Here is an 18,539-nt window from a genome sequence, read left to right on the forward strand (position 1 = left end):
CTAACTCTGTAATTGTGCAAATTAATATTTGATCAATAATTTAAGGAAACCCTTATGCAGATTTCTGAGGGTCCATCTATTTGCAGTTATCTGCTCTCTGGTGTTCACACCACACATTCTAATTGTCTCTGCAAATTTAAATTCTATTTGAACTTAGAAATAAAAGGTACCTTAAATAAAAGGCAACATTGTAATTTAAAGATGAATTATATCTCTATAGTTAGAAAAATTTAGCTGTTATTTCTTTCTCCTTAATAATAATTTTCCTGAAATCTGCAAGTTGGCAATATCTTTCCTAGGAATATCATTATTTTGCAGATGATTTCTAATAATAACTACAATTAAAATCTTAGTATAAGTTAGTCACTGTGTTGACTGCTTTCTGTAGGTTATCTCACTTAATTGATACTCCCCTCGATAAGACCTGTGACTGGCTCAATTTTCCTGTACTAGTTTATAAAGTGTCCCCAGACAGAAAGCCAAGGTGAACGTGGAACTCGGTTTTTTTGTTTTTCTCATTCTCTTTATGTTGTAAAATACATGAAAACAGTTACTTCATATATTTTTGTCCAGTTTTATAGTTGACTATAGTGGGTAGGTGTGATGCTTCTTACTTTGTTATTGCTGTAATCCTGAGGAAGTTTTGGAATATGTAGATTTTAACATTCTGCCAAAACTTACTGATTCAGAATCTCCAAAGTGATCCTAGAAAGTAGCTTCTGTGGTTGGGATGTTTGTCTCCTCCAAACCTCATGTTGAAATTTGATCCACCATGTTGGAGGTGGGGCCTAGTGGGAGGTGTTTGGGTCGTGGGGGCAGATCTCTCATGAATAGATTAATGCTCTCCATGTGGGGTAAGTGAGTTTTTACTCTATTCGGTGCCCTCAAGAGCTGGGTGTTAAAAAAGCCTGGCACCTCCTCCCTCTCTCTCTTGCTTCCTCTCTTGCCATGTGATCTCACTACACACCAGCTCCCATTCCCCTTCCACTGTGGGCGGAAGTAGCCTAAACATCACATGCACATGCCCAATCTTGAACTCTCCAGCCATCAGAATCATGAGCCAAATAAATCTTTTTTCTTTATAAATTACCCAGCCTCAGGTTTTTCTTTATAGCAACACAAAATGGACCAAGACAAGTGTCCATCTTTCTTCTGATGTGCAGTCAGGATTTGGACTCACTAATGCATCTGACCTTTCCAGGTAACATCAGGCCCTGATTGCTCTGGCCTTAGAGCATCTTGAAGAGCTTCATATAAGAATTTCTACTGATACATCTTTTATCGTATCCCACTGGGAGATTAATTATGCATTAGCTGGGCTTCTCCATCACAAAGAATTCCTCAATTTCCAGACTATTTTCAATCTTTAGATTTGTTTATCTCTAATAATCTTCCTAAATTAGAATAAACAATTCCTTATATTCTTGGTGTTTACACCTTCAAAGTTTGGTAGACATTTATTTTGTCCCCTGTCAGTCATCATTTAACTAGATTATACACATTTAATTATTTTAATGTACCCCCATAAATCAACCCCTTAAACTCCCCAATCATTCTGGTTGCAAGAGCTTGTCCTTTCTCTGGATGAGGAAGGCCAGAATAGGACATCTTTCTTCTGCCATGTTTTCCTGAGGAATAGGACTGATATCCCATCTTCCTCAGTCATAGCCCTCTGATCTGGAATATTCCTTCTATGTATTTGCAGACTTTTCATTACTATCGGTTCTGTTTTAATTATATTATAAATAATTTTCAAGTTCTTAATCTTCCTTCTTTCACTGAATAATAGCATTTAAGGTTTTATTCTTAGTTTAAAAATTTAAAATACTTTCGCATTCCTCAAGTGGAATGAATCCATTAAAAATTCTGTGTGTGTAATTAAACAATCTTAGTGTCCCTAGATTTCTCTGTCATTTCTGGCACCTGGCATTCCTTCCTTGGAGGTTTTCAATTGTGGACTGTAATACTTTCAGAATAATGAGAATTTCGATTCCACAAAATACCCAAAGCCAAACATCAGTTTCTCTGGCCAGTAAAGCATGCCCGGTTCGCTGATGGCTTTCAGAGGGGCTGACAAAAAGCCTTAGATAATGCACTGAGTATGGTACTGTTTAAGGCCATCACAGTGTGCTGTAATTATTGTGGCAGGCTCCTTCCTGTCTAGAATATCTCCCTGAACAGTCGGTAGTGTGTCTTGGGGTTGACAGGTGGCTAGATTCCCCTCTGTGTTAGTGACTATGTTAGATGTTGCCAGGAGAATTTAAAGCAACATACACAGCATCTTAGCACTTGAATTGTTCTGATTTTCCCCTCAGCTCTGTGCAATATGCATTTCTTAGGCACATGCAAGAGAAAAGCCTCCTTTCCCCTTTTTTTCCTGAGTCCCCTCCTCACCAAGGCACATCCTCCAATTTGCTGGCTGCCCCCAGGAGCCATCCTCACTGTGTCCCCCGACAGCCCTGTGCCCATGTTTTATGCAAAGATGTGAGCAGCTGGCCACCAAACCCCTGAGAGTCTGGGGCTTTTGTGTTCCAAAGCCTCTTCTCTGCCTTCTTTTCCCTCCCCTCCTGGCTTCCAGGCCGTGTGATCTTTCCCTCACCACTCCCCTGTGTCAGTATTCACTGGATATGGTCTGTGTGCTTTACATGCCAGGCAGCAGTGCTGAGGAATGCTGAACTTTCCTAAAACGTGGTTGATAAACACAGGGAGTGGTGTCACAGAATGTCTCATACTTAATAGGTCCTCTTGGCTGAGGCTTTGTTCAAACCTTCTGAAGAAGTGCCATATTACCAGGCAGAAATCTAAAGAGCCACTCCAGCATAGTGGATGGAATACAGGGGTCGAAGGACAGTGCCTGTCATGAGGCTTAATTCAAATACTGTATATAAAATTCTAAAATTTGACTGCGTAGGTTTTAATCCCAGTTCTATCACTTACTATCTCGTGACCTTGGTCAAGGTCACTTGTCCTCAGATATTTCATCAGCAAATAGAACTACACTGTAATAATAGTTCCCACACCAGGCTTGTGATAAAGATTTAGTGAATTTATATATATATGTGTGTGTGTATACATATATATATATATATGGCCTTTGAAAAATGCCTAGCATGTCATAAGTGCATAATAAATGCTCAAGAAAAGGTAGTTAAAATAGTGGTAATAATATGATTATTTTTATTGTTAGGCACCTCAACAATTTACCAGCTCCTATATATAACTTAATGACTTCAGTGGTCTAGGATAGCTCATAAATCTGTAGACATAGAGAACAAATTAAAGTTCCAGTCCACGTTCTAGGTCTCATTGTGACACAGTTCCTGGTGGGAGGGACCCTCGTGTTGACTGGTCATGCCGTTTGACCAAGATGCCGGATTATCTTACTCCCTGAAAACAAAGGCATAGAATTCAAGATTCAGAGTGTGGCTAATATGAAGCATGGAGGTCTTCCTTCTGCCCTGATCATAGGGAAATTAAAGCAGGAAGATAGGCTTGCTGGTAAGTTTAATCCTGAGGCACAGAGGAAAACATAGCCTCTATATCTGTGCCTAAAGTCATCCAATACCTTCCCGTTTTGAGCAAATTCAGGAAAAATAAAAGGGCCACTTTCAAAGCCAGAAATACAGTCTTCTAAAAAAAAATCAAAGCAGGCCCAGATGTGAGTGTTGCCTCACACCTATAATCTCAGCACTTTGTGGGGGCCAAGGTGGGAGGATCGCCTGAGGCCCGGAGTTCAAGACCAGCCTGGGCAACATAACAAGACCCCATCTCCACAATACATTTTAAAAAATTAGCCAGGTGTGATGACATGCACCTATAGTCCCAGCCATTCAGGAGGTTGAGGTGGGGGGATCTTCTGAGCCCAGGAGTTCAAGGATGTAGTGAGCTATGATTGTGCCACTGCACTCCAGCCTGGGTGACAGAGCAAGACTCCATCTCAATTAAAAATAATTTTATTTTTTTTAACTTAAATTTAAAAAAAACAAAGCTGGGGTTAATAACTGCTCATTCAGTAGGAAGTCAGCCTTCTAGAGGTGTTGGACAATGGTAGGAAAGCCTCCAAAATTGAAAGAGGCTGTTGGAAGGGGTTAGGCATGGAGAAATGTTTCTAGAAGCCTGTCTTCCCATACCTTGCACAGGGAAGCTGACTTGTTGTCCAAGCCCTCTTTGCCTTGTGCCTATTTAGGGAACTGTACTCTTTACTGCCATTGGCGCTCATTGCAAGAACTGCTCTCACGAACGAGGAGGCAGGACTGGCTTTGTGCAGGACTCAGGCCTCCAGGGTGGGGCATAGTCAACGTTAGTGTTCCTCTTTGGAAAGAGGGGTGATGTTCATCAGAATGGAATCTGCCTCAAAGAGAAGTTCGTGTGGCTCAGTTCAAGGGCTGGCTGAGAATCGAGCTGCCTCTGATTTCATCTGACCCTGAGAGAGAGGATAGAGATGCACTCCTGTCTCCTATTTATCATTCTCAATGGGAACTGTGTGGGCAGCTTCCATTACGCCAGGCCAAATTTAGACGAATGAAAAGGTCGACTAAGTAATTATTGATTTTATATGTGTGCATAAATTAGAGCATGGAGTCCTTTAGTCACTGCTAAAAATAAGCCTTCTATGGATTGGGTTTGGGAGACAGAGGGCCGATGTAACAAGGATAAAGCAATAGCTCTGGTGGTAAATCTGTACGTTAGATAACTATTTCCTTATGGTTGTCATGATAGTTCAGGATGTAAAAAACATCAGCCAGTGGAGCATTTTGGATATCGGTGAGAGGATTGGACGAGGCAAACCAGAACCGTTCTTTCTCTTTAATCATAAAAATGATATTGGCCATAATCCTTTTAGCAACAAGCTTCTCTCAAGCAGCAGAGACTTATGAATGCTATTCTGAGGAGAACTAGTCAATATATTAGTTTTCTTTTAATTATGCAGCTGCAGCAGCAAGTCATGCATGAGTTTTATGGAGCTTTGCAAATTTGCCATCAGTTCTGGGAAGTAGAGAATTTATTTGTATACTGTGGAGCAATTTGCTCTGGTTAGAGGAGAGAAACCATACCCTTCCATCTTAAAAATGAAGAGCTGGTATTTGAGTGGGAAATTCCAAGAATCTAATAATCAAATCAGCCAAGGCTGTTAATTAAAATTGATGAGTATTAAGCATTTATGTAACACTCTAGAATCTTGTACTGCTGGAAAATTACCAATTGCCTGAAGTTTGCAACTGTTAACATGCTTATAAGGGGAGAACATTCTGGTGATAAAAGAAGAAAGTATTTTGTTATCAAACGTGGTACACTTGTGTGAATATGGCTTTACAAGTTTTAGAGGTAAGTCTAGCTAAATTTTACAAGTATCTGAACTCTGTTTGGATTTCAGTGGTTCAAAGTCAATTTAGGCATTATATGTGCATCTTAAATTCTAGGTTACAGTAATTCTCTCTTCTTGGTTAGTAGTTCCTGTAATACAGAGAAGCAAAAATGTCTTGTTCAAGCTCAACTTGTTATTCCTTAGAAGTAGCCTCAAGGTGGAGTAGATTGCTACACTCTGCTGATCTAATGGGCCACAGTAGCTCCCAAATTGAAGAAATGAGGATTGGCATGTCAAGGAAGAGGGGTAGCTGAAAGGCAGTGGTGGCCTGTGAATGGAAATTATAACCTCCAGACCCACATGACCCTCAAAAGTAGGTCAGCTCTGCTCCAGGCTCCAGTCCCCATCCTGATCAGCACTAAGTCAGTCTTGCTACTCATCCAGGTGTGACCTTGACCTTGCACTCCAGTTTTCATAAAGGGGCTCGACCCTTGAGCAGAATATCTGGTCTCCACTTTGCATCCTCATCCTGGTATCTGTGTCCTTGTCCTGCCCCTTGTGGGTAATCTGTCTAATGCCCTAGTCCATTTAGAATTGTCTTCATTGCCAGTTCTTTACCCAAAATCTAAAGGTCTACAGCCTTCCCTGTCTCTTAACTCCTGCTGGACTAGATATTACTGGCTTCTAGAATCTTCATGTTATCCTTTGAATGGATTGGGATACCCTCTGCTCCCTGGGGTTGGCCATCTCTTCCCTCCCCCTGCTTCATGCCAACTAGCAGCCTGGACAGACGTTTATTATCATACACTTTCCAAAGTGCATGTCCAATGTCCTGCAGAATGCCTAGTTCATACTAGGCATTCAACAAATAAATGAATTCATTCAAATAAATAAATTTATTCTCCCTGCCAGCCAGGCCTTCCTTCCAGTATTTTCTGGCAAGGTCCATCATCTCAGAGGTTTCTGGATCTCAGCTCACTCCAGTTTGCCCAGGTTGTCTTGCCCTACCATGAGCTGGGACACAGCACCAAGATATCACACATCTTAGGTAAATTGGTGTCATTGGCAAGATGTGTCCTCAGTTCCTTGTTTTTCTCTCCAGGCTCTTTTTTTTTTGGCCTTCTCTAGTTACATCTTCTCCATTTCCTCCTAGTTCTCCCTCAGAAACTCCAAGGGAAATTTTATTTGATGAAATCAGTTCATACCAAAGTGCTGATAACTAACAATTTTGGGCAGTTAAGCCAGTAAACTTCAAGGTATAGCCCTGGGTGGTAGTTAGTGAGCCAAGAGGAAGCTCAACCTTGGAATTATAGGAATGTTTTTAGAAACGGGATATTTAGCCTAGAGAAGAAGCATTGTAGGAAGGTCACAGCAGCTATTTTCAAATATATATATCTTTCCAATGTGTGAAAGGCAGAATACATCTATATTGTGCAAACAAGAATGGATGATGATCTGTCCTGAGGGTAGTGAGTGCACTGTTCCTGGAAGTTGAGCCTAGTGCTCCTTCAGACCCAGCTGAGAAAGCCTGGTCCTGGGTGACAGTGTGGGATAGTGACATGGTGGATTCCTCATTCTTGATCCTTCTCACCTCATGTAGGAGTATAAACCCAGGCTGAATGGCACCAAAAGCATTTTCCCAGCTGGGTCTTATCCTCACAATTCTGCAGCTAGTTCCCATTTCTCCTGTCCAAGTGGTGTTCCTACATACTTGCTTCTATGACAGATGGAATGTCATGAACATTGTGGTTGCCTCTCTTGTTCAGTTATAATAATCCCATTCTCCTGGTCAAAAATTGGTTTAAAAAATGATGTGGCACAACCCTGGCCAATGCATTTGAGAGAAGTCTTTTAGGTTAGGGATAGTGGTCCTGGGAAGGGTTTCCTTTCTTCCAAGAAAGGAAGACAGGGTCTACCTCATTCCCCCTAGAAGTGGTTGTGTCAGTTTGTAATGCCTGAACTTCAGCAACAATCTTTCCCTGGCCTGATGTAGAAGCCAGAGCCATGGATTCTTCATGATGAGATTCAGGAAGCTTCTTTAAATCCTTTGAAAATCATGAAAGATTTTCAAAGAATCTTTGTGAGAAGAATCAAGTACAACTTCTAATTAGATTGGTTCAAACCATACTGTGTCTGGTCTTGTGTTTTCTAGAAAGATGGTATCATTTTCTTTGTTCTTCCCTGTGGGGGAAACCAGGAAAATATTATAATTTTCATGCTGAAGTTAGTGTACCATAGTTGTAATATGTATCTTCAGTAGCTTTCTTTTAATCAGTACTTAGATTAAAACAAAACTGAGTCAAGTTAATCACCAAATGTAAAGCAGCCCATCATGAAGACATGGCCACACAGAGTGTGCCACACACAGTGGCCATGGCCAGCTGATTTTTCTCCATGACAGAGATGGAGCTTAAGATAGTTATCCTTTGAATGGACTGGTATACTCTGTGTTTCCTGGGTTGGCCATCTCTTCCCCCAACCCCCGCTTCATGCCAACTAGTAACCTGGACAGACTGTCATGCATTTTCCAAGGTGCATATCCAACATTCTATTCACTCCCAAATCCTGGGGACAAGAAGAAACTGTTGAACATTTTGAATCACCGAATCAAATGTGACAAAATCTCTGCTAAGGTTTGGCTAAGAATGTAGAATGTGAGTTAGATGATGGATTTGAAAGTACCTTGCAAATTACAGTGTGCTGGACACACAGAAGGCATCATTGTTGGGAGTGTTGCCTCCTGGAATAGTAAAAGCAGCCCCGATTTAAGGAAGGCATCTAGAATCATCTGTTTTCTAGCTAACTACTCAGGTAAGTACTTACGGGGCTTCCTCTTTGACAAGAGAATCAGATGGTTTATCTGAATTAGTAAAGGGCTACCGGGAAGGTAGGTGGCTTGGCTCTCACATCAGGAGTGGGTTGAAGTTATTGGCTGCTGCTACATCTTTATACACAGCTCACAATCCCATTGCATCATGTCACATCTGATATGGGATAATGCAATGTGACTAATGTAATCAGATGTGAAGTGCACTACAGCAACATGTCAAGTTGGAAAATTTGAAAAGAGAAATAGGCTTCTCTCTAAATCATGGTTGGGTTCTTTTTCTCAGCTGGAGGGCTCTGTTTTCAGAGATGAGAGTTTTCTGTGGTGACCTTCTGGCCAAGGGCACATGTCAGGAGGGCCAGCCTTTCCCGAAGGTGGTGACCCTGGGCACATGAACTGGAGCATCATGGATTGACCCCCACCTGCCTTTCAAACCAACATACCTCACCTCTTTCCACAACAAGGCGTTCACTCCAGAGGTGTATGCTGCAAAGCTCTGATTGCTCAGATAATGAAAGGTAGTCTATCAATTTCACAAAGATTTAGGAAAGGTATGCCTGGAAACTAATCAGGCTTCCAGGGAGGAATTTTAAGGACCTGAAGTGGTTGAGTAAAGGCAATGTCATTCAAGTATGTGTACAGTTTTCCAAAATAATAAGTCATATGTATGCATAATTTTTGGTATATTTGTTAAATGATCTGTCAACTTTCTTTATAAGCTTCCTGTACATAGTGGGGTGGGTGATCTTTATGACCCTGTCTCATTAACAAGTATGAGTTACAGGAAAGGACACTGTGGCTTGGTTTAGTGGAGACGTCCAGTCTCTTCTTCCCCAGATGAGGCATAGTGCTTGTGCTCTCTCTGTCTCTCTCTCTGTCTCCTCATTCCCACCCCTCTCCCTCTTTGAAGCCACATTTGCATTTCTAAGATGTATATAAGGGTTAAGGAGCCAAAGAGAAGCTCGGAGGCAATGGCTCAGTCAATTCTAACAAATACAATGTCTTCATCGGTGGTGTAAAATGGAGCTCCTCTGTGTGAGGCAGGTGCAGGGAGGGTGCCAGGCCCCACCTACCAACCTACCAATCCCAGCTTGCAAACCACTGCCCTAGGGCATAGGATCAGAGACTACAGAAGTTTCATGGTGAAAGTTCATTTCACTCTCTCATAGCACAGTTGGGAAGTGAGCCCAGAGAAGGCTGAGAGTGTCCTAAGCTCACCAGGCTTTGCTGGGAATAGAACTTGGCCTTCCCATCCTCCCAGACCAGTGCTGTTTTCACTGTGCTGTGGATACTTAAGCTCTCTCTCACCATCCCTTTTTGTGCTGATCTGCTTTTATAGTGGGCCCAGGAGGCAGCAGGACAAAGCCAATTCCTTCCATGGACTCATCCCTCTCTCCACTCCCTCCCTTATATTTGCATCCTGTCCATCAGAGGGCACAGTTGCCCTGATGAAGGCACAATCAAGATGAGAAACAAGAGAATTTTGTCAGCCACTTCCATGGACCCCCTATTTTGCTGCACAGTTCCTCTTTCGTGCCTCCTACCCTGCTGTGCTCTCTCCATCCGACTCTGTCTGCCTTCCCCAAGTCCTTTCCTCCACAGAGCTGTACCCTACTCCCATTGCAGCCCTTCCATATCTTAGCCCCTGCCTGCCCTTACCTTGGCCTCCCCTAACCCTCCATTAAATCCTACCTCTCCCGTGTACCATTTTATTGAAGCCCGCCCTTTGCTCGGTGATAGCTGGCTAATATGAGAAACTAATCTGTTTTAATGTTTTAATGTGTTACCACTAGCTAGCCTCTGCTAGCAACTTAATGAGATTTTGAGTTTTACTTGTCTCATCACAGGTCCTCTATTCAATTATAAACTCGGTGAGGGGGAAGTGCCATTTGCTATTTCTTCCTTAACTCCCATAGCAGCCACAGAGTGCTGGACTAGGAGTACTCTACATTGATGTTGTTGAATGAATTAAAGGAAGGGGGAAGTAGGTGGCTAGACCTGAGTGGAGAGAAGGTAAACAAATACTATGACACAGTTGTTTTTCAGGCAATGCCAGTAAAATAGATTGGCAGGAGAAACTGGCAAGTCCTTCCTAAAAAGAAGTTTAAAAATAACCAGAGAGCATGCATGAACTCAACGCAATCTTCAATAAAGTTTGTTTTAACTAAACAGCAGCAACAAAACCGATAATACTATACATTAACTATTTGGCTAAAAACTGATCCTGAAATCAAAGGTTTCTGGTGTGTGTTCCATCTTTAAGAGTCCAAAGCAAAAATGCAGACAAAATGTATGTGTCATTAAGCCCCATGGGTACTGCAGAAATGCATTACCTGCAGGCTTGGTGAATGTAGTTTCTTGCAAGTTGAAATACAGGGAATGAAGAATCCAGCATGGCATTGCCCAGTAGAACTTTCTGTGCTAGAAATATTTCTGTCCCTGCCCTGTTCAAGACAGTAGCCACAGGGCAGTTGAAACGTAGCTAGCAGGACTGAAAATTTAAACTTTTTCACTTCCATTTAATTTTACTTTACAAAGTTAAAAAACAACTTCATATTTAAATAGCCTTACATCATTTAAATAACCTTCTTACTTGAAGTGTTCTCTAAAGATTGGGAAGTCTGGGATAATAATAATTATGTGATTTTTAGATAATAATAATTATATTATTTTGAATAATTTTTTATTATATGACAGAATAATATCTACTATTAAAGATGTGGAATCTCAAGATCCATCCATGAACTACTGAATCTTCAGTTTAATAAGGTTCCAGGTGATTCCTATACACCTTAAAGTTTGAGATGTCCTTCTCCAGATCAATGGATCTCATCCCCATTCGAATCACCTAGAGAACTAGAATCACCTGGATGGTTTTAAAACAGTTCTGATGCCCGGTCTCCACGATGGGCCAATTGAATCAGAAATCAGCTTGGCCACCCACTAGTCGGAGGAAGGAATTCTCCTTAGAATTTGTTTAAGAAATTTAAAAATGTTGGAGTATATATGCAATAAAGAAATGAAAAGGATTGAATGACACTTAAAAATGTAGACAATTTTACATCAAAGAGCCACAAGTATGCATGTTAGTCTCAAATAGTGTACTCAGAAAAGAGGAACACAGCTGTCTCATCGAAAATATTCTCTTTACCCATCAAAATCAGAAACACTCTTAAGGCATGATAAGTGGTTAGTTTCTCTTAGCCTAGGAGGCCTGGTCTTGGTTTGGGGAGCGTTGGGTTGGAGCTTATGTGATGTTAGTGCCCAGGCAGCCAAGGAATGTTATTAGCTTTAAGAGTCCAGGACTGTTCAGTCAGGGTGAAGTTGAGCACATTGAGCCTAATAAAAAAGGAAAGTGGGGGGTTGAGAAGATGACAGATGACTCAAGGGCCCTTGAAAAAATTCATGTGACTCCAGGAGAAACGAATTTCCATAGGAACCATGTGATAGGATATGTGACCCAAAGTGAAGGATCAATTTTTCAGACACCAAAGACACTCACAAACCAGTCCTAGCTTCAGGCAGAGAGGAGCAGGAGAGTCCTCATTTGTGTTGGTCAGAAGATTTCAGTGGGAACGGCTGTCCGCAGGCTGTACCTTTTTACTGAGAGGACTCAGATTTGGGAACATCCTCACTGCTTTCCATCCACCATCCAAGCTCAGTGAGCCTAGAACCCCATTCAAGGAATGTTCTGGGCCCTTCTCTTGGGCTGTATTTGGGAAGGTAGGAAGTTACTATGGTGGTTGAAAACAATCCTCTTTCTGATCTCTTCCTTTTCTGATAAGGAACACGTTTCATTATGATTTGTGCTGTAAAGTAATTACCTTTTTGTGCTGAAGTCAAAATTTTCAAAACAGTATTGTATAAATGAAGGTTGAAAATGTAAGTTTGATAATGGACAAGGAATAGGCCTGCAGACCATGGGAAGGGGTTGAATATGCCATGCTGGAAGGGTACCATGGAATAAACCACCTACTTAGATAAGGAAGGTCGAAAGGGGCATTCATCCTGATACTAAATTCAACAATAAGTTTTTATTAAATAGTTGCAGAGTGCACACACTGTTCAGGTACTGGAGATACAGTGGTGAACAAAGCAGAAAGTCTTATGACCTGTCATTACTTACCGACTAGTCAGTGGCCCCAGATGTAAAACATGCAGATAAATAAATATATATTATAATGAACACCTATAAATTGAGATAAGGCCTCTAAAAGAGAATTACAAAAAAGAGAATATAGGAGGCTGGTAATTTAAATTTTGGCAGAAAGGATTAAAAAATAAGATGGTGGGTTTTACTTAACAGTCAGAAAGCCTCATACAGATTTGGACCCATCAGAAATAATGACAAACCTAACTATCAATGGTCAATTAAAGATGAGGATTAAAAATACATTTATGCACTAGTTAAGGAAGGGTTGAGAATAAATGCAGCGTCAAACTGAGGGGCCTAACCCACTATGAGCAGAATTCAGTGCTCTTGGTCAAAGATGACAGAGAAGGTTGAAGCTGAGAAAACTCTTCTAAGGTGGGGAGTGAAAGGATTTGTTAGTCAACAGTGAAGCTCAAGTGCAAGCAAAGGCCACAGGAGCAGATGTAAACACAATGCACCATTGAGGCAAAGCTATCTCTTACATTCTTCCTGCTATGGCTTGGCCAGTCAGCAGCTGGGAGGCTCAAAGTCTACTGGACAACACCCTTTCCCAAGACCTGGAGGATTCTGCCAGAGAATACAACCCTAGAGTCATCAAATTTTGGTGACACAGGGACTACAGTGTGCATGTATTCCAACACCCCATCTGATTTCACCACGGACCTCAGGATTTCTTTCTTGGTCACCAGATAAACCCACACTGACTGACTGGGCTCTGATTGGAGGTCTCAATTGCTCTGGTCCTTAAAATTCCAGCCCTTAGACTTGACCCACTTATCTCTGACTTATTCTGTTAACTTGAAGCTTACTCACAGGTATGTGTGAAGGCTGGGTCCACCCACAGATTTTAGGATAGTGCCAGAGCCTACCGTTATAGTGACCATATGCCCTCTGCATCCCTCCCAAGGCTTATTTCTGTTACAAAATCCTCTATTTTAGGCAAACAAACGTATTCATAGCTCAGCGGGTACCTCGTGAACATCCTTGGCTCTTCACTTTTGTAACAGGGCCATGGCATCTCTACATCCTTTCAATCCTTTAAGACCCAGCTTAAATTCCAGCTCCTATAAGAAGTATTCCTGACCACTTCCATTTTCTATATGTTCATGAGTAATACAGTATATCATGGTAAGCACTGTTGGGTATCAGAAACTAGTGTAATTGGCACGTTGAATAAGGAAGGCTCATGGAGTAAAATAAAAAAGTCATTTACTTTTGCCTCTCACAGACCATGCCAGTTTGTTCACTCCTCTATCCATTTATTTATTTATTAATTCATTCACTAAATAGAAGTTTGTTGAATGTTTACAATGTCCAGGCATTATTCGAAAATCTGGGGATACAGTACTAAACAAAATACAAATGCTTGCACTTGCGGAGCTTACAATCCCGTGGAGAAAAAGAAAAACAAAACAGGATATAAAAGTACAACACTGGCCAGGTGCAGTGGCTCACGCCTGTAATCCCAGCACTTTGGAAGGCTGAGGAGGGTGGATCACCTGAGGTCAGAAGTTCAAGACCAGCCTGGCCAACATGGTGAAGCCCTGTCTCTACAAAAACTACAATAATTAGCTGGGCATGGTGGCACATGCCTGTAATCCCAGCTACTCCGGAGACTGAGGCAGGAGAATCACTTGAACCCAGGAGGCGGAGGATGCAGTGAACCAAGATTGTGCCACTGCATTCCAGCCTGGGCAACATAGTGAGACTCTGCCTCAAAAAAAGAAAAAAAAAAGTACAACACTTCATATGTTAGATAAACATGCTAAGGCTGTAAATAATACAGGACAAGGAGACATACAATGTCAGAATTTTTAGGACAAAAAAGCCTCCTCTCCCTGAGAGAATGTCTTTTGATTAGAGACCTGAAAACAATGAGCATGGCAGCTAACAGACGCCTGGTGGAGAGGCACCCAAGCAGAAGGGACTGCAGGTGAAGAGGCTTTGAGGTAGGACTTCTGCTACTCCAAGGTGACATAAGCAATCCTCAGTCTTGGTAGTGTTTCAAGCTGGCCTTTGTCTTACAGGGCATTTTTTTGAGTGCTTTTAAGGGTTTCCCCTAGTTCTCTTGATATGGAGAACAAATCTCTTCTAGGTTGCTTATGGCTCTTTCCTTAAGCTCCAGGAATCCCACATCTCACTCTCTCACTGGTGTCACTGCCACCTTCCTGATAGCCCTCTTGGGCAGTTTCTAATGATCTCATGCTGACAGCATGCTAGCCTGCCAGTCTCTGGCCTTAGGTTTTCCAGCCAGCAGTTAGATAGCATCCCAATGGATCCCCCTGCTCTTTGGATGGACATATTAAGTTTCTGCAGGGATGCTGGGATCCTATTAAACAGCAGGAAGAAAAAGTAAAAAGAAGGAAGCACATCTTCCTTTTCGTGAGAAGGCAAAACATTCGACATTCTTTTAATCATCAAAGTTTTTTTTTTCAGTCTCTTCAACTTGTTTTTCTAAGCTGAAATGGGCAATCATCAAAGAGTCACAAAACGGTTTTAAACTTTCTTTTACAAGTCTTGCTTGGTGATTTCAAACCTCATTTTGTCATGGCATATACATTTGATGGGGAAGATAGCTAGCTAGTGTTATAGTACTTCAGGCTCATTAATCACATCCTTTGTGAATACCCAATACTTCTAGCACACAGTAGGTTCTTGGTAACTACTTGATGAGGAAGATGATGTGCTTTCTGGGTATATATTTGGTGGAGAAGCTCAGCTAAAAATCATGCCATTTAATATTTTAGGACTATGTTTGAAAGTCTGCAAATGGGAGGTGCTGATGGGTACCCAGCTGACTGCTATACAAAGCTTCTCTGATCTGCGGCAGTTACTGTCTCCACCACTCATTTGGTACTTAACACTTACTGCTCTGAGTTGTTATTTTAATTAATATCTAATTATAAAGCAATACATGAATAGACTATCCATATAGGTATTTAAAATATTACATTTTTGGGACTCAGAATACAGTGCCCCAAAATGGAAACCTGAGAAACAACCTCAGAAGCAAAAGTTTCTCTGCGACCCTCTCCTGCCCTCCTGACTCTCAGTCCCATTTTCCCCCAAGGCTAGCCATAGAAACCCCAAGGTGGGTCATGGAAAACAGAACGTCTTTTTCCCAAAGCTGGCCATAAAACCCAAAAATATTACGCTAACTTTCCCTCCCCCTGTCTGTGTAAAAACTGGCCATAAAGAAATGATCTGGCCTAACTTGTTTGATTGTAGGTCATAAAACCCCCATTCCAGAGGGAGTCTTGCCCAACACCCAGAAGGAAGGAATGCTTGTTCAGAGAGGCGAAGGAGAATCCAGACACACAGGCCTTGCTGGATCTCCCCACTCAGTCTATTAATTTAGATCATACCCTTTTTATTCAATCATATTTCTATATGGCTGTCCATACTTTGTTGAACCCAAGCATAAAAATGGACAATTTCCCGCATATCTTTGGGTCTTCATTTTGAAGGCTTCCATGTACACATTAAATAAATTTATATGCCTTTTCTCCAATTAATCTGTCTTTTGTGAGTTTATTTTTCAACAAATCTTCAGAGGGTTAAGGGAATGCTTTCCACAGGCTCCAACAAACATAGAGTTGAATCCCTTTCCACCCTTTAGCAATGTATGAAAGTTCATTATTTTTATGTACATTTTGTTATTTGATCTTTTAATTCATCTCTAGCTAGTGTTTCAGTCCCTCAGGCTCACCAATCACATCCTTTATGAATACCAATAATTCTGATACATAGTAGGTGCTTGATAACGGCTTGATGAGGAGGGTGATGTGCTTTCTGGGTATGAAATCTTATGACTAAAGTAGATTTGGAGTTGAAATCATACCTTAACACAATCATATTCTCCTATATGTGAAGATATAATTTTATATAAAAAGTATAAAACATTTATTATTACTCTATGTCATGTTGATCCTGTTGACTTGCTTCTTAGATAGTTTTCTGCAATTAATTGGCATTGAGACTTCTGGCCCGGTCTGTAGCCTTCAAAGAAAAGTTCAACTTTGAGACTGATTCGAGGGTACATTTTTCTATTTTTGTTTATCTGCTCATATATCTATTCATTACAACATTTTGTTATTTAAACAAATCAATACAAATTTATTTAATGTGTACATGGAATGAGGACCCAAAAATATAGGGCAAATTTTCCTTTCTTATGCTTAGGTTCAACAAAGTATGGACAGGACAGCTGTGTAGAAATATGATTGAACAAAAGGTATGATCTAACATTATTCGACGGAGCGGGGAGACCCAGCAAGACCTGTCTGTCTTAAGTTCTGATGTGTAAAGAACTTGGATGTTATCACTTCCATCCTTACAACAAGAAAACACTGTACAAATGGAAAACCAATAACATTTCTTGTACTCATCAGAGAACTGAATGTGCAGGGTATACCTCAACCCTGAAACCTGGAGAGACAGGCATATCCAGAGAGGCACATCTGAGATCTGTGTACCTGGAGTAAAGCTGCTGGAGCTGTAAGCTGTCAGAAGACTCAAATGCTCATTTTGATGAATTCCTAGAGGCTGAGTGTGGAGTAGCTAGAGAGGGAGAAACTCCTGGGGATTGCAATCTTGAGGGAAGCTCTCACTTTCATGGGCTTTATCTCCAGGGACCCTACCAAGTTCTCACAGCTAAGATCTGGGAAAGATTCCCTCATGGTTCTGGACAAAATACAAGCAAAAAAATTATTATGAAATAAAGAGGCAATATAGGGAGATACCATCTCTACAAAAAAAATAAAAAATTATCCAGGCATGATGGTGTGCACCTGTGGTTCCAGCTACTTAGGAGGGCTGAGGTAGGAGGATCACTTGGGCCTGGGAGATCGAGGCTATAGTGAGCTGTGATCATACCACTGCCTTCCAGCCTGGGTGACAGAGTGAGACCCTGTCTCAAAGGAAGAGAGAGAGAGAGACAAAGAGAGAGAGAAGAGAAGAGAAGTAAGGAAGGAAGACACAAAGAGACTTCTCTATAACAAAGGCCTACTCCTTAGGAAAAAAGACTTTACTAGATAGAGCCTTATCCCAGTTGAGGAGGGGCATTCATCCCATTCTAGCACCCTCTAGCCTTCCTGTCTCACCTGAGGAGCTGTGGGGGCGATAAAGAACAGTAAACAGAGGTCATGTTTTCAAGGAAATAGACTGTGAACACTGCATCCAGAGAAAGTAATACAGATCAGATGAGAAAAAAGTGATACCGTGGGAGAAACACTTATGAAGGTCACAGCCCCCAAATACAAACCCACTAAAAGATTGAGATTTAATTGGGAGATTATAGAACACTTCCTTTTGGACACTTTACCACCATATCAACAGGGCTCCAGCATAGTAACAGTGGATGACAGCTGAAAGAGCTGCAGGACACAGGCTCTCTCTGAGGAGGAGTACTTAGGGAAGCCCAAGGTCAAGAGGAAAGACAAAAATGACACTACAGGAATTTGAATCACTGGAGCTAACGGCTACTGAGAACATTAAACATAGGCCAACTCCCAGACAGATTAACACAAATCCTCAATGCTAAAGGTCTATTTATCTGGGTTCATTTTACCCAATATAACATGTCGTGCTTTTAACAAAAACCTACAAAGCATGCCAAAAAGCAAATGAAAACACAGTTTGAAAAGACAAAGTGATCATCAGAACTAGATTCAGATATGACACAGATGTTAGAATTATCAGGCAGGGAATTTAAATAACTGTGTTAGGGGTTTTAATGGAAAAAGTAAACATATGTAAGAAAAGATGGGTAATATAAGAAAAGAGATAGAAAGTCTTAGAAAAAATCAAAAGGATATTTTTGAAATAAAAAAACTGTAAGAAAATTAAATGCCTTCAATGAGATCACCAGTAGACTCAGCACAGAGTTGATAGAGAATCAGCGGGCTTGAAGATAATGAAATGCAACAGAAAAGGGAATGAAAAAAAACAAAAGCGACCATCCAAGAACCATGGGACAAGTTTGGAAGGTGTAACACACCAAGGGGAAGAAGGAGAGAACAGAGTAGAAAAAATCCTTGAAGTAATAATGGCTGATAACTTTCCAAAGTTATGATAGACATCAAACCATGGATCCAGGAAGCTCAGAGAACACTATCCAGGATTTAAAAAAAAATTCCACACCAAGACCTATCATAATCAAACTGCAGAAAACCAAAGACAAAGAGAAAATCTTGAAAGAAGTAAGAAGTGGGAAAAACACTTTATCTATAGAAGAAGAAAGATAAGAAATACAA

The sequence above is a fragment of the Pongo abelii genome, chromosome 17 (genome assembly GCF_028885655.2).
Source record: "Pongo abelii isolate AG06213 chromosome 17, NHGRI_mPonAbe1-v2.0_pri, whole genome shotgun sequence".
NCBI classification, from domain to species: Eukaryota; Metazoa; Chordata; class Mammalia; order Primates; family Hominidae; genus Pongo; species Pongo abelii.